At 36.7% G+C, this 18067-nt stretch overlaps 1 protein-coding gene across 1 annotated transcript in view; it reads right to left on the reverse strand.

Moving 5' to 3' along the window:
* Window positions 1-12591, reverse strand: part of LOC137406316 (beta-1,3-galactosyltransferase 1-like) — a 38623-nt gene extending 26032 nt beyond the window's left edge. Inside the window, exon 1 of the mRNA XM_068092877.1 lies at window positions 12503-12591. The gene's annotated coding sequence lies outside the window, so the exon portion shown is untranslated. The remainder of the gene's footprint in view (window positions 1-12502) is intronic.
* Between the last annotated feature and the right edge of the window lie 5476 nt (window positions 12592-18067).

Genomic DNA, 18067 nt, shown 5'->3' on the forward strand with positions numbered 1-18067 from the left:
GGCAATGCGTGAGATTTGGGTTTGGGCAATTGATGTATCAATGATAGTATATATAAAATTGTGGAAATTGGGGCAAAAATCTCACGCATTTTCATTTTTTCTTTGGGGTGATTGCGTGAGTCTCACGCCCAATGCGTGAGAGTTGGCAGGTATGCTCACTGCATTAGTGGCAGGCGAAACTCATACTAGATTAGTGAGCCTCTCCATCTCGTCGTTAGTTGCGATAGACTAGCGATGAAGTGGAGCGATGTGCTAATAGCGAGCAATTTACGCTAATTTACTAGCAACTAGCTCTGTAACGTTAGTTGCTAGTTGTTGGAAATTCCACGTGAATGCGCTTAGACTGCAATTCTAAGTACTTAACCGCCAAAAATAGTTGAAAGGTTGGGGTGGCTCAGTCGCCCTGGGAAATATGGGCCTGTCAGCGCTTCATATCAATGGGCCATGGATAGCAATACTGTACAGTCATACTTCGACTTACGAGCTTAATGCTTCCGAGACTGAGCTCGTATGTTAATTTACTCGCATGTTGGTGCAATTTATTTATATATAGAACAATTAAATATATATTGATTGGTTTCCATACCCTAAAAAATGCAAATAAAACTCGCAAAACAAGATATTGTAACAGAAAGAACATGTTGGTTATTGTCCTAACTTACCACATGCTTTCAATAAGCAACAAATAAAAAATAATGTAAGGAAATGTGATAAATTAAAATGCAAAATTAAATACATACAATAGCGGCTAACGCTAGCATTTGCCAGAGAGGGAGATATAAGTTATCCTTCATTACAACAGTTGACTTTGATAAATTTGGATTTTATCAAAGTCTTAAAAGACAAACTTAGAAGCAAATTTAAACGCAAACTTTCATTTTTAACTTACCGTAATTAAAATTTCTTCGGAGTTCACCGTTTGAAGTTTCTTGCTGGTTAGCTAATTTTTCCTTTGTTTCGCTTTCACGACTAGCCGGCCGTTTTAAGATGAACCTATCTAAGGACGTTTGCCTTTGTCACCCTTTCAACATTTTGCGATTAGGACGAACACAGGTGCCGTCACAAAGGTTTAATGCACGACCACTAGCCAACTTGTCCGAATGTCTATTTTTAGTTTTGATAGATAGCACCGGCCTTTTCAAATAGCGTCGTTTCAGTTACGCTGTCACCGGCCAATTGTTTATCTTTTATCCAATGCCTGAGCGATCTCTCCATCAGCGGTTGTGAAGATCGCTGCGCCGTTTAGAATCTACGGTTAATCCTTTTGCGAGCTAAATGCCCTGAATATAATCCTTCTGTTTGATAATTGTGGATGTATTTCTGTCATATTGCTGAGCTAGCTCAATTATGCATACACATTTCGCATATTTTTCAATAATTTTCCGTTTAATATCAATTGTTATCATTTGCTTTTTCTTTGCATTATTTTTCATTTTACTGGCAAGCTTTCGGTCTACGCACAATATTTTTAATTCACATAATTCTGCACTGAAAAGCGCGCAAAAAAACACGGTACAAAAGTATAACCTGAGCAGTTGAAAAATACAGATTGATGCTGTTGTCATAAAACACCTCCGGCATACTTGGCAACTGACTCACGTGCTCGTATCTCAAAAATGGCTCGTATGTTAGTGCTAAAACTTGCTTAAAAGCTGGCTCGTATCTCAAGTTTCTTGTACGTTGGAGCACTCGTAAGTTGAAGTATTACTGTAATGTAAAATGATTTTGCGGCCAGATAAGATTACAAGGCGGGCCGGATTTGGCCCGCGGGCCGTGAGTTTGCCACCTGCACTCTAGTTAGTTATAACACTTGACACTTTTTAGAGCATAGAGTGCTGTTAGCAGTAGGCCAGACCACTTATCAATTAAAAAAAGTATATATATAAATATATATACATGAGTAAAAGTGTAAGATCCGAGTAGAGTGCTCAATGATAAAATCAGAACAAGTTAAAATCAATAAAACAAACTATAACTTTAGATAAAACACTTGATTACTATTAGTTTCATGCTTGGTAAGAGTAAGTATGAAACTGTTTTATTGACTATTTATAAATATATACATATATATAAATATGACGGTACTAGTTGCTATCAGTCCTTTTCAGTCCTATCGTGTTTCTTTTCTGTCGGACTTTTTGCAACTATAGAATTCATAATCATACTTTTGCATAATCTGAGCGCTTTGATCGCAATCAAGTTTTGTCGATTTTATCCTTGAAACATCCTGGCAGACCAACTCAAACATCCTGGCAGACCAACTCAAACATCCTGGCAGACCAACTCAAACATCCTGGCAGACCAACTCAAACATCCTGGCAGACCAACTCAAACATCCTGGCAGACCAACCCAAACATCCTGGCAGACTAACTCAAACATCCTGGCAGACCAACTCAAACATCCTGGCAGACTAACTCAAACATCCTGGCAGACCAACTCAAACATCCTGGCAGACTAACTCAAACATCCTGGCAGACCAACTCAAACATCCTGGCAGACTAACTCAAACATCCTGGCAGACCAACTCAAACATCCTGGCAGACTAACTCAAACATCCTGGCAGACCAACTCAAACATCCTGGCAGACTAACTCAAACATTCTGGCAGACCAACTCAAACATCCTGGCAGACCAACTCAAACATCCTGGCAGACCAACTCAAACATCCTGGCAGACCAACTCAAACATCCTGGCAGACCAACTCAAACATCCTGGCAGACCAACTCAAACATCCTGACAGACCAACTCAAACATCCTGGCAGACCAACTCAAACATCCTGGCAGACCAACTCAAACATCCTGGCAGACCAACTCAAACATCCTGGCAGACCAACTCAAACATCCTGGCAGACCAACTCAAACATCCTGGCAGACCAACTCAAACATCCTGGCAGACCAACTCAAACATCCTGGCAGACCAACTCAAACATCCTGGCAGACTAACTCAAACATCCTGGCAGACCAACTCAAACATCCTGGCAGACCAACTCAAACATCCTGGCAGACCAACTCAAACATCCTGGCAGACCAACTCAAACATCCTGGCAGACTAACTCAAACAAAAAAAAACAATAGCAAGTGGTAGACAAATACCAATACTTTCCGATAAAATCTACTACAACCATGTGTAAGTTATTCTGTGTAAGTTATTCTTTTAATCCTTTCGCAGGCAAGTTTTTTGGGCTATTTGAGAACCCCTGGGCAAATTAATTTTTCAAAAATGATCCTTTAAAAATCCCTTATACACTCTTATTTATGATATTGTAAACGTGTATTATGTGTTTATAATACAGGTTAATACAAAAACGTGTTTCAAGTCAATTCTTCCCATAACTGTTTCTCTAGCTATGGTACTGCTGGAAGCATTTGCCCTTGCAGAGGCCAGATTAGTATATAAATTTATGATAGTAGTCCAGGCACTAGCATCACTGCCACCTCCATGAGTATGAAAACTGTTACTAGCTTCTTCATCACTTTCATTCTCAGATTCCGATACAAAATCACTCCAGTCACAATCTGAACAAGATTCACTGTCACTATTAGTTCTGGCTACTAACTCTAAAAAAATATCACAATCAGCTGATATCACCCTATTACTGCTAGCACTAACACTACTACTCCTTGCAGCATTATAGAGAGACGTGGGTAATTTTGTTTGGAGTGCGCCATGGCACTAAAAGAAAGTTTTTGCACTCTGGGAAAACATTCAGAAAGCACCAAATTTACCAATTTTATTTAAAGACGTTTTTATTTCGGATTTTTCGTTCGTTTAATATTGCAAAAACAATCGTTTTTTCTTAAAGCGGCTTATTTTTTAGTTTCCAACAAAGACCAATGTCTTTTAGTTTACTAGTAATAAAAAAATTTAACAGAAGAAGGCAATAAGCCAACCAAAAATCGAATTAAAAAAGACGTTCATGTGGTGACAAAATAGTCGATCTGCCCATTGTCGTCAGTATCGCAAAACGATAATAATGTCGCTCTGCTTGCAAAAGGGTTAATCATCAAAGTTAGTTAGCTATTCCTATTTTCCACGGTGTTGCAAAACCTTATGCAATTGGTTGACAGGAAGTTGGAGCCTTATGTTTTTTTCATAGGATTATTGTTCCTTCAGAGAGATAATTTTAGCCTGGTTTCCATATAGTCATATAGATAGTACATAACCGAAACATGCGCACATATATGGTATGTATAGTGTACTGTAGCTGATTGTTGCATTGATTCCAAAGTTGATTCATAGACTTATAATCCGTTTTCCCTGGTTTTTCAAGCCAGTTCATTTGTTTATATCTGTTTATGGTTTTAAAACCCTTTCAAGTTCAACACTTTTAAGCCTAAACTTGATCCTAGACCATTTTAACAGCTTTCCACCAACTGTAAAAGCACTTGAAATGACACAATTATTTTTAACTGTATATCATATTAAAGCTTGCATATTCTAATGAATAAATAACATAAATAAAATATAGCAAATAGTTTTTTACATTCTTTCAGAGAAGTGAATGTAAAAAAGAATGTTTTTCTGTACATTTGTCATGTACAGAAAAACAAATGAAGACCATAATGGAAAAACTAGTGCGGTCACATTTTAGGATTTTTAGAGTTATCGCTACCTACCAGTAGTTTTGACACTGCAGAATTGTATGGTGAATTAAAAAACCGAAAAACCAGTGTTGTCCGATAGAATATGTGTTTAAATTTTATGCTCATATGAATAAACAGGGGGTGTCTAAGTCGTAATATGGAAAAATCAGCTAAGTTCAAGACCCAACCAACAAAACAGCGTTAACCTAGTTAACGCGGTCTTACAATGTTTAAGATTGCTTAGCTAGCAGAAACGATCGATGCTTCGTCGCTAAATTTCTTCGCTAAATTTCTTCGCTAAAACTTCTTCGAAAATTGCTTATGCAAACGATATAAATGCTTTGAAATAGTGTGTGCAGATGACTGGCAGAAATTGATTACTGGTTTTAATCAAATTCACACTTCAAAGAATCGACAAAACACTTACAGTCATACTTCGACTTACGAGCTTAATGCGTTCCGAGACTGAGCTCGTATGTCAATTTACTCGCATGTTGGTGCAATTTATTTATATATAAAACAATTAAATTTATATTGATTGGTTTCCATTCTCTAAAAAATGCAAATGAAACACTCAAAACAATATATTGTGACAGAAAAAACATGTTGGTTATTGTCCTAACTTACCACAAGTTTTTAAAAAGCAACAAATAAAAAATAATGCAAGGAAATGTGATTAATTAAAATGTAAAATTAAATACATACAATAGCAGCTAACGCTAGCATTTGCCAGAGAGGGAGATATCCTAAAGAGTTATATAGAGTTATCTTTCATTACAACAGTTGACTTTAATAAATTTGGATTTTATCAAAGTCTTAAAAGACAAACTTAGAAGCAGACCTAAAAGCAAACTTTCATTTTGAACAACGTAATTAAAATTTCTTTGGCGTTCATAGTTTGAAGTTTCTCGCTGGTTAGCTAATTTTTCCTTTGTTCCGCTTTCACGACTAGCCGGCCGTTTTAAGATAAACCTATCTAAGGATGTTTGCCTTTGTCGCCCTTTCAACATGTTGCGATTAGGACTGTGTCGACTGATACGACACAGGTGTCGTATCAAACGGTTAATGTACGACCACTAGCAGACTTGTCCGAATGTTTATAGTTTTGATAGATAGCACCGGCCTTTTCACCTAGCATCGTTCAGTTACGCTGTCACCGGCCAATTGTTTATATTTTATCCAGTGCCTGAGCAGTCTCTCCATCAGCGGTCGTGAAGATCGCTGCGCCGTTTAGAAACTATGGTTAGTCCTTTTGCGAACTAAATAAATGCTCTGAATATAATCCTTCTGTTTGATACTTGTGGATGTATTTCTGTCATATTGCTGAGCTAGCTCAATCACGCGTACACATTTCGCATATTTTTCAATAATTTTCCGTTTAATATCAATTGTTATCATTTGCTTTTTTTTTGCATTTCATCTTTCATTTTACTGGCAAACTTTCGGTCTACGCACAGTACTATTAATCCACATAATTCTGCACTGAAAATCGCGCACAAAAGAACACGGTACAAAAGTATAACCTGAGCAGTTGAAAAATACAGAGTGATGCTGTTCTCATAAAACACCTCCGGCATACTTGGCAACTGACTCACGTGCTCGTATCTCAAACATGGCTCGTATGTTAGTGCTAAAACTTGCTTAAAAGCTGGCTCGTATCTCAAGTTTCTCGTACGTTGGAGCACTCGTAAGTTGAAGTATTACTGTATTTATCTCTGCTAATAACTGTGAAGTGAAGTGGAGAAGGCCCTGTTGAAAGTCACATAGGTCTCAAAGCAATGGAGTTGGATTTCTGCGATGGATGCGCTGGACAGAATATAAATTACACACTCATTTGCTATTTTCATTGGCTTGTGGGTGAGAAAAAAATATTTAATACAGCAAGCTATCCAATACATGGACATTCTTACATGGAATGTGATCGAGACATAAATGCGGCGAGTTGCAAGTCAGATGTAGATCTTCCGTCTGATTGGGTAAAGATGTTTTAAAATACTTGCAAACATCCTAAACCTTTCAATACAATTCATCTTGACAGCTCAAAGTTCTTCAACTACACAGAATATCTTGAACCGATATACAAAACAACTTGTCGAATAAAAACTAGGCCTATACGTCACCTGAAAGTTGCGAATACGGAAAGCAAGCTGATGGTGTTTTATAGAGAATCATTAGATGGTAGTTACATCAAAAGTGCCATTGGAAAACCATCCAAGCTTCTCGTAGAACTCAACTAACTTGTATTGCCACCAGTCCATTGCAAATCAGCAAAGCAAAATACAAAAATTTGCAGTTCCTTGAACGATATTGCAAACTAGAGAACCAACTATTTTTTGACAATCTTACAACCAGTGATGTTGAGACAGCAGATAGTGATGAAATTTACACATTGTAGAGAACTATTGAATGTTTAAAGTGAAAAATATAATTTTTCACTAAACAGAATATTTTTAGTGCATTCATATAGGAAAATAAGTAATATCCATTGCCAACATGCATGTTCATTCTTGGCCACTGCATTACAAGAAACCAATATCCAAAGTTTAAATTTTTGTTTTTCATGCCCCAAACTATATATCTGTCAATAAATTTACAGATCTTTATCAATAACTGTATTTTCATTGCACGATACAGTGCCCAAACTTGAAACTTTATTTCTTAAAACTACAAAAAGTGTGACATCACAGGTCTCTCCATTCTGATCTTTAAATAGTTTTAGAGTAAAAATCTTGCTGGTGAAAAGAAAAGCCTTTCTAGCTTTCTTTAGTATCGATGCTTCGTCACCAAAATGTCAAACGGTGTGTTAATAAAAACTAACGCTCTGTCATTAGCCATTTTTCATTTTACAGTCAGTTAGATATCTCGATTTAGCGATATCTGAAAAACTAATGAGCTGAACAACTCGAAACTTCAGAATTGAACAGAGAACTTATCACAGGCGCGAAGCAACTAAGATTTCATGACTTTGAGCAAAATGAAAGTGCGGAAAAATAAAGGAAAACTGTGCAGGCGTGTTTACTCGCGAGTAGAATCAGATGGAGAAGACAACTCCCAGAATTATCTTGAGCCCAGGCTTCAGTGTTAATATCTAAAACTAGAATATTAGCTACTAGTTAGCTTTTAAAGATTTCATTTTAAATTAAAATTACAATTGAATAAAATAAGAATTAAAAACTTTGATACAAACTGATAATCACTCACAGCAGTAACTATCTTTTTTGATTACAATATTTAGATAGTTTTTTTTCAGGATGTTCATTGGAGAATAAGCTCCGTAGGAAAAGTCCCTAAAGAGAGGTTATATGACACCCAGAATATAGATTTTGTTTTCAGAGGTGTAATTTGAACAAAGCACCGCTAGTAAGCGAGTGTTGAAGGCTTGCAGCTGCATGGCATTGCCTTTATAGAACAATTATATTTAGCAACTACAATACAATATTCTCTTTATATAATCTGCAGCGCTTATAAGCTAAGTGAAAGACTATATGATATAGATGAGATCAGACAACAGCAGGACAAGAAATAGCTGCAACAATGGTAACTTGCAGAACATTATTCAGACTCATTTGGCTGCTCATTACAAACTTTATCGCTTTGCTTGAGATTTTAGCAATCGTAAGCTTCGCTTTAGTATCCATGTTGCCATCGCTTTACGCATTTCAAATATTAAGAGTTTTGCACATTTCCACGCGTCAAAAGATGCTGCCAACAAAAGGAAAATTTTTACAGCATGGGAACGCATTGATATTACAAATGAACCTATTGATACTTTAGTATCCGAAATGAAAACAACGAAGTTTTTCAATTGTTCTAGGTATGCATGAAGAAGGTGGTGAGCAGAGTTAACTCTGAATAGCATAAAGGCCAGGAGAGAGTAATCATTCGATGCATTTATACATCAACAATTGGATATGATGCATTCCTCATTGTCTAGCTCCCTGAATTTAGCCGTAGGTGCTGTGTATTTCTTCGTAAATCGTTCTTGACCTTTAGCAAATGTCAAAGTTCACGAAGACTAAGTTTTTCAACAACAAAGCAAACCGTCATACAGTGCTGTATGATGGCAAATCTATTTCAAACTCACTGTTAGGCATACTTAGAGAGCATAACTAAGGTGTGTGTTACTGAGCTCAGCCAACAAAAACAAACTGAGAAGAGTGCCATGGCTGTTATTAGCTTTCAGACGGTGTCCTGTTTGTACATCTGATTAGTTAGTAACATATCACTCTCTCTAGCTAGTACCTAGTAGTATCAACAGGCTATTGCTGCCTTACTCTAACGAACTAAAGCTGGACAAATTTCTTGTAATGTGGCATGAGTGTGAATCATATAGATATGGACACTCTATATGGATATTTATATTGATCCATTCTCTGCTACTTGAACTGTCCAGCATATTTTATTAAATATTAAGCACCTGAGAGTTTACTGAAGACTGCATATATCGTAGCCTGTCTTGACAAACTGTTGTTTTTGCGGAGTTGTCCCCCGTCGAGCGGGCGAGCAACACAACAGCTTGTCACAAGACGTACTGCACCTGATGCATCAGCTGCACTTATAGGGAGTTGTTCTCTTCCGTCTATGCGACTTGGTTGCGATGTTATGTCGGTCGCTCCATTGGTAATCATAACGAATTTTGCGCAAAAATTTATGTAGAAAAAATAAGATTATGACGTTTAAACAGTGAGCAGTCTCTATTGTAAACGTTAATACAATTTAAGAATAAAATAAATTGAAAATAAAATCTATAAAAACAAATAAAACTGACTGATACAAAAATAGAATTAAAACTGACTGAGCGCACAAATAACGACATGTTTAGTCGCTGTTGTTGCCTACGTTCTCAAGTTCTATTAAAGTTTACCGCAGAGACTGATCGCTAGTTAAACGTTATAAGCTTCTTTTTTTACATAAATTTTTGCGCAAAATTCGTTATGATTACCAATGGAGCGACCGACATGACATCGCAACCAAGCCGCATAGATGGAAGAGAACAACTCCTTACAAGTGCAGCTGATGCATCAGGTGCAGTACGTCTTGTGACAAGCTGTTGTGTTGCTCGCCTGCGGACGGGGGAACAACTCCGCAAAAACAACAGTTTGTCAAGACAGGCTACATATATCGTAAAACCTTTAATTGGATGGCACCTTTAATTGAACGCCACCTCTTTTTGACCGCCACTGACATTCTTTGATCTTTATTCATGAACCCATAATAGCAAGTGATCAGTAGAAGTGTTCACAAAATCACACTAATAATGACTCGGCTACATCAATAACAATTAATTCTTTTCCCGTTTTTTGTTCTTATCGAAGTCTGTTTTCCAACTTCGAACTTTTCGTTTCTTTCTGTTAAAATTTTGAAAGAAACATCGTAGAAATAATTAATAACTGTATCAGGCTAATAGTAGTCTTTTAGTAGTCCTAGTAGTAGTTCAACGCGGTCTTGATACTTCGATGTATGTAAAACATAGTTTACAATTATGATGGTATACAAACGACTAGAATTAGGCTAAAGTTGTGATTAGAACCAATCTGGCTTAACGTTTATCATTAGTTGTGCAAAACGCAACGCGTAAAACTTTTATATTGGTAAAAAGTTCTTTGGATGCTACTATCGACTAGTTCATCGGTGCAGAAGAAAAATCGAGGTCAGAAGACATTGCGGAAGGTATTGAACAGTCAAAAGATCACTATCAGAACCAACTGGCCGAGCAAACGATGCTAGAATCTTTGTTTTAAAGATAACTTTGCTTCTGAATGTACCATAAATATCATTTGTTTACGTTACTTGTTCTTGAATATATATTTGTAGCATTCGATAGATTATTATTATATAGTCTATAGGTTTTCAGGTTTATAGCTTATTATTTGATAGCATCACTGCAGTTATATAAACTCGGCTTAACATGTATCGATGCCCATAACTCCTCTTATATTGGGAGTTATGTCAAATATATCGGCGAGTGTAATTAGCTTTTATGCAACTATTAAATACATAGATATAAAATGAAAATACGCCTTTAACAAGAAATAAAAAACTTGAAAGCTCCAACAAATTTCAACACAGGCTATCAAATTATCAAAGGTTAATTGCAAGCAATAGATATCAACTGGTAGAGATATTTCTTTGCTTTCCAATGCATATTTATTTAGAGATCTTTGAAGTAAGTTAGCATATTCATTGTGTCTAAAAAGGTTAATGTCTTAATCATCTTCTCAAAAGAGAGTGCACAATATAGGCGACATTCGCTTCACTTGTAAAAGGGTTAAATCTAGCTTCCTAAAATTTTGACGGCTATTTAAAAAATATAACGCCAGCCTCAACTTGAACGCCCCTTTATTTGATTGCGACTACAAGGAAAATGTTGAAAAATGGAGTGCCATGGTGTTCAAACAGGGATTTTAAGATAAACCACTCATTTATGGTGTGTTTGCGTCTATCTTCTCTATATCTAGTGTCATATAAAACTGTCATATCAAACTAGAACAAGTATTCTAGCAACTCTACAAAGTTCGCTTAATACTTAGAAAAAATTGCTCAAAAGTCAATCAACTTTAGAACAAACCGCTGACCAATGTAACTTTTTCTAGTATTCAACCTGAGTTCACATGTACGAAATTTTGCAAAATCTGTAATCTGTGAAAATCAGTGCTTTGTAATGCAGACAGAAAGGTACAGCTGACAGTCTTTTGTTGAGCTACGACTACTGCCACAAGCATGCCTTACCGAATCAATATAGCTATTTATCTATTCTTATAAGAACATAGTGTGTCTGTATTTATGTATGCATCAGTTTACAGGCTATAGCTAGGTCACAGTCCTTTAGATAGTAGGAATAGATACAATGTAGTCAATGAAACCAGAGAACAGCTTTATATCATTAACAAAAAGACAAATATAATTTGCTATTTACTTTTATGTATTCCATATGCCAGTAGTTGTTTTGAGGCTAGAGAGCTCTTATGAACTAGATTACGCATTCAAATCTTAGGCTACAATTTACAGCAAACTATAAAATATGCTGCATCAGCCAAAATGGGATTGCTTTGTAATGCTTCCCAGGCTAAACTAACTAGTCTGATAGGATTGGCCCAAGTGTTCTATAACTGAATAGCACTGACCATACCTAAAACTCCTAACTTCCTCGAACTATCAAGACTTCCGCAATACTGCCTAAACCTTTCTTTTCACGTAACCCCCTTTTACATGCTGACTTACAAACTAGCAAAAACAAAAATTCTGAGGTTAATGGTAGACAACTTGATAGTTTGAGTGATTGTTTCAGTCATGAGGAAGAAGGCAAACACTACACTAGTGACCATGGCAGCTCATGTTCACTGATTATTAAGCCAGTTCTCTTATTGACACCAATGTATGATGTCTAAAACCTACTCCTAATGAAGAAATAAACTCAAAAATTTGTGAATGCAGGAACTATGGGCATCAGAGAGAGCGTCACTCTTTTAGGGGTGCATCTGTCTGTTAAGCTGCTATTGATAAGCAAGCTATATTAAAGTCAGGTTTTCTTGTTAGGTATAACCAACCACTGAGTTGGTAAGCTTCAAAGTTGTAAATTGCTGAAAATGTCATAATTTTTTAGTTAGCTGACCTAGTTAGTACTTCTTAGCGTTCAAACAGGCCGTCATGCACTGTCTACAACTGGCAGTACTGCATCTAGTAAAATTGAAATGTGACAGCCTGGTTGTTACCTCAGTCATACCAAAATATAGTAACGCCTTTATGCATAACAGTAGCCGCAACCCCAGGATTAATAACCCGTTTGCACTGAGATATTTTTTATTCATTTCTTAATGAGAATTTCAAATGTTCCTTAAATCTTAACATAGTTGAATATTATCAGTTCAGTTGTGACAGCGCTTTTCATGTTGCTCCTAGTTTAGATAGCCAAACTTACCATGGTGACTCCATATGGCAGCAGTAAGCTATATCCATGCTTTCCCTAAATCCACGCTGAGCCCAGCCCCAAGATACACTAGGCAGAACTCACACAATGAAGATGAGTGTACTCCGGCACTGAACTAGCCTACTAAAACTATTCAGCATTGAGTTTCGATTAGCCAGTCCTGTCTCAACAGTTTAAGTGCTGATTGACCGATAGCAGCAAGGAAATACTTAGCAGCGAAGGCTTAACAATGTAAATGAATCAGTCAGCTCAGCTTGCATTGCGCTTTTACAAAACGTAAACTGAGCTTGACAAATCTTTAAGATCAATTGCTATTCTTTGAATTCTTAACCATGGAATATTGGACCAATCAGGACTGCCAAGCCATCATGGAGTACACCCAGTTGCTTGATGCTTCCCAACCTTTTCAATGCCAAATACACACTCGGAATTATAATCTGTCTACGCATCTCTCTTACAGCTATGGCAGCTGTACGTCAGCCCATCTGAGGCATTAGAATTAGCTACTCCAACTATTTGTTATGAAGTTTGAGACGCATTTAGTTCTCCTATAAACTAGGATTATAGCATACATGATCTTTTTTAGTCATTAATAACAAGGATAAATGCCACCAAGTGGCAAATTTTTGATTGTAACAATGTTCTTTTTCATTAACGTAGAAACCAGATAAAATGAAATACGTTTGTATAGAGTAATTATTTAATATTTTTGGGGTTGTTTTTAGTAATTATAAAAATGACTTATCATCTATAAGTCATTGACAAGTTATTGCTCACCAGAAGTACTCCAAAAATAGCTAGGTTTGTTTTTGACCATGATGTTCAGTCAAAGGGAATGCAATCAATGTTGATGCATTACGTGTCATTAGACAATTTACACAGGAAACAGCAGAATTCCAAGAGCCGATAGAGATTACAGCCAACATTTTATTATTTTACAACTCAGAAAATGTACCAAAATATTGTTACATATAGAGCTACTGCTGAAACAAAAAATAGACATCAACTGAGAATAGAAACTACAGGGGGGGGGGATAAAACACAAACTATCCAATACTCTTGTCTGTGCTAATTATCTAATATGTCTGATGAAGCAACTCATACATGTTAGGACTGCCAGTCCAGATTTCTGTACTAAAAATATCAACAATCAGTGTGTAGTTAGTAGCAAGACTGTGATAAATAGTTTATACGGACTTCAATTTGCTGTTTAGAAGAATATGAAATGGAGGAACCACTGTTGTATTGCAGTGGTTTCCATGAATTACTTGCCATGGTAAATGCGCTTTTCAATCAGATCATTTATGCAGTATTTGAGCTCAATGATGACAAAATAGAATTTTATTAGATTTATAAATATTGTAGGATGTTACAACATAAGTTTTAAATTGTCTGAACAAGTATTTCTTTAATATTTAGTAACACTAAATGATGTCTCTGCAAGCCATAAATAGTGAATTTAATTAATTAGCTTACAGTGCCCACTCAGGATTATCCTGTTATTTTTCTTCTTACAAAGTGGAACATGATGATATTTTCACCTCACCATGCAAATCCTATTTCACCATACGAATTCAACAGAATATTTGCCAGAGTTCAAATTTGGCAGTCAGTGTGCTTATCACGTACGCCAAAATAACAAAGACACCAAAATACTGCTCGCCGAAAGTATTTTCACAATACCTGAAAGAGACACAATGACCGATTTCTCTTAGTTCAGCAATTCTGGTGTGAAAAACTAATATTTTCCCTTTAAAACCGGTAGCAAAGTTGGAGTTGCAATCTCTTTAAACATAAGGTTAGACAATTTCTTTTAACCTACTTGCAAACATTCACTTCATTACAAAAACCGCATTGTTCGGCTTTCTTGCTGAATCGAATTAGGTTGAAAAAGTTTTAAAACAGGCCGGCTAAAATTTATTGCGGAATCGAAGACAAAAACTGACGAGTGATAAAATTTTAGTGATGAAAAGTTGAAATGTAGTAAAATAGTTAAAAATACATACTAAAATTTAGCTTTAAGTGTGTTTGTTTAGTAAGCTAAACTTATTTGAGGTGAATTAAAAGTTTATGTTATTTGTCTTGAATCTATATATATTGTATATTGAATCTTATGTTGTGTCTGTCTTGAAGGTAAGTACTCCTTACAGTATGTACTGTGTTACATTATAATGTGACATTCTATTGCAGCTCAGAACCAACAAATTCATTAAATATAATAAATTTACTGTAGGTCACTATAGGTATTAAGGTTAACGTAAATATTTTGTTATTAATTTTTAATATGAACAGCACTTATATAAAATTTTGATGATTTTCACAAGGAGATGTTTGCATGATATGATTACTATGGTTTCTATACTCCTACATACGATTATTTCATCATACGATGCGAATCTTGGAATGGATAAAAATCGAATGATTAGGGTTCACTGTATTGTGGAACCATAAAGCATCCTTCAGCCTAAAATAAAAAAGGACTGTGCGCCCTTTAATATCATGCGCTCCATTTGTGGAGTGAGTTCTGTTGGGTATCTGTTGGTAAAATCTTTGGTAAATGTACTGCGATCACCGCTGTGCAGACCATTTCTTGAGAAAACAACGAAAACCTTTGCTAAGTATACACCAGAAGAGCAAGAATTGCTAAGAAATCACTAAAACAAAATCGATAGAGCGAAACGCTTTTGAGGCTCATTTTAAACTGCGGATAGCAAATGGCAAACCCAGCCTTTATTGATAGAGCAATCAAGAAAATGGGCACTAATACTGAACCGCAACCGGAACCGCAACCGGCCGGTAATACTGAACCGCAACCGGCCGGCGAGTCAAAGTCGGTTAACAATGAGCAGGAGCCAGAAATGTTGGACAATGAAAAAGGCCAGTTTAATTCGGACATCTAAGATGGAGTTTTCAAGGGCTTGTGAAAAAATAGTAAATATTTCACTCAGTATAGTTGATGAAGTGTTGTGTTGGTGATTGATAGAACTGGATTATCCTACCAATTTCTCGACAACGTATTGGGAATGGCTCAGCTGATTATCGAACGCAAATGGGCTGTTTCAAGTAGTCATTGCTAATAGCTCCTAGATAAGGTCTGATCTTGATTATTGAGTGTTTTAACTTTTTAAACTCTGGACGTTCCTGTCAATGTGTGTCAGTAACCCTGGGAAGTTTGTCCAAAAATCCAAAGTTTTTAGAATTTTATTAAATATATTTACATTTGCTCATAACACAAGGATATTTGGTGAAGCACTAGTCAAAACGTCTGGCAACTCAAAGCAAATGTCATCAAACGGAAAAAGACAGTATTTCACCATTATTCGGGCTAAAACTATAAAAATTTGTATAATTTTAAAAACTCATAAAAATATTTCCAGTAGTATCATATTCATCGAGCACATGTTAATCATCATTTCATGACTCAAAATAAACTAAAAAATTATAATTAGTATCATAAAAAATTTTCATTTGCATCACAATCAGCTATGACCTACCAACGAACGAGTCGTATCGATTTTTTTGTGGTATCGTTCTATTAAAATTTGTTATTATAATGAAGGAAGTAGATAAATGTTATGATTTAATAATTACCAGTTGGTGCTGTAGTTTGTTAGCATTTGATAAGTCTACTTAAAATGGCTAGTCAACCTTAAACTAGCAATAAAGTTTAGAAGAACGTTATTTAGCAATCGTCGTCTTCACACGCCTTTTTGTCTGCTTCTTATTGAGGATGTGCCAATTGCCTTGGATTATAATTGCCAGATAACATTGGTTTTCTAACTAGTTTCTCCATGAACATCTCTAATTAACAATGATACAACTTTCCCCTTTTCTTGGAAGATTCTTGGAATAAAAATTAAACAGAAAGGAACAAGAATAACATGGTGAACTAATTGTTTGGAGTAGACCGCGCCGGCTACTACATTTGGAACTCGGCATACTTCCGGGGCAAAGTCCTTTTGTTGCTTCTACAACTCCTCCGAGGGGCTACTGCACCTGATGTTGACATTTTGGCCTCAGCCGTTGATCCCCGTGCTGCATATTGACATTGTTCTCCAGCCTCAGATATCTCAGCATCTCTAACAACAGCACTCCTGTCTAACTTCAGATCAGCTCTGCGCCTCACCTCACCTGAGAAGACCCCATTTTTACATTGTATGATCTTGGCTGTTCATGACTTGCCGTTATTATTCTAGGGTTCCACCAGCTGTCATCAGGTGTGCAAACATACATACCGTCTTCAGTCATGAGCGGTTCTAGTGTTTGTGCTTGACATCATGCGTAACCTTCTCGTCTGCCTCACGTGAGACGAGATTGTCACAAGCATCAGGTACCAGTGGTTGCTTGACTGGTTTTGTTAAAGGCAATGATCCACGAATGCAGCCAATAAATAATAGTTCCCCCAGACTAGGAGCCTAATCAGCAAACCAGCTAAAGGTGTCTGTTTGTAAGCAAGCAATGCAGCAAAAATATCCCCATGATAGTCACCAGCTTTTTTTAGAAGTTTGTTCACCGTCTGTACATATCGCTTAGCCATCCCATTAGAGTGGAAATATTTGGGACTAGAAGTGACAATGTTGAATTCCCAGTCCTTAGCAAAAGTAGACAGCCAAGCACTAGAAAATGGCATGTTGTCAGCTACAATCTCGGCTGGTATTCTCTAAACAGCAAATATGGACTTCAGCGCAGCTACAACATCATCACTCTTCCTTTGTTTGAGCTGCCTCAACTGTGGAAAATGTGAGTAATAATCTAAAACAACCAAGAAACTTTGGTTGTGGTATTCTAGAATGTCTATAACAAGTCTAAGCCATGGCTAAGATGGCACCTCATGCGAAATAAGTGGTTCTTTCTGCTGCTGATTAGCCAAATTCTGGCACGATGAATAGCGTGCCAGAATTTTGCTAATCATGATCATTCTGTGAGTAAGTCTATAGCTTTAATAGATTCACCCCGCTCAGAAATAGGTACTGTGGCTAGCACTTCCTTGTTGTTAAAGAGAAGTTAGGGTAGTCTCTTGTTCCTTTTGAACACATTTCTCTTAAGGCTGTGATTAGACCTTTCGCGCCTTCAGCAGTAGCTACACTTTTTACGCCATCATCAACATATAATTCATTCTGTAGAAACCTTGACGCAAGTGGTTAGAGGGATTTGTAGTCATTGGCTAACCTTCGTAGTCCAAAGGTTGTCATACCTGGTGACGAAGTTGCACGAAACAGGTGGACATTCATTCTAAACTCTTTGACCTCACCCCCATCATTCATTCCCAGAAATCACAAGTATTCTCTTTGTTGCGGGACTGCCAGAAAGTTGTAGTATATTTTCTGAATGTCACATATTATTGCTACAAGCTCTTGTCAAAATCTGATTAGTATGCCAAGTAAGGAGTTGATGTGATCTTGTCCAAATAACAGCATGTCATTTAATAAGACTCCATCAAACTTGGAGCTAGCATCAAAGACCACTCAAAGTTTGCGTTTCTGTTTATGTCTGACACCGAAATGAGGTATGTACCATGCCTGTGCGTCTGCAGCAGCTGATGTTGCCTCATCAGCA

The sequence above is a fragment of the Watersipora subatra genome, chromosome 10 (assembly GCF_963576615.1).
Source record: "Watersipora subatra chromosome 10, tzWatSuba1.1, whole genome shotgun sequence".
In the NCBI taxonomy this organism is placed as follows: Eukaryota; Metazoa; Bryozoa; class Gymnolaemata; order Cheilostomatida; family Watersiporidae; genus Watersipora; species Watersipora subatra.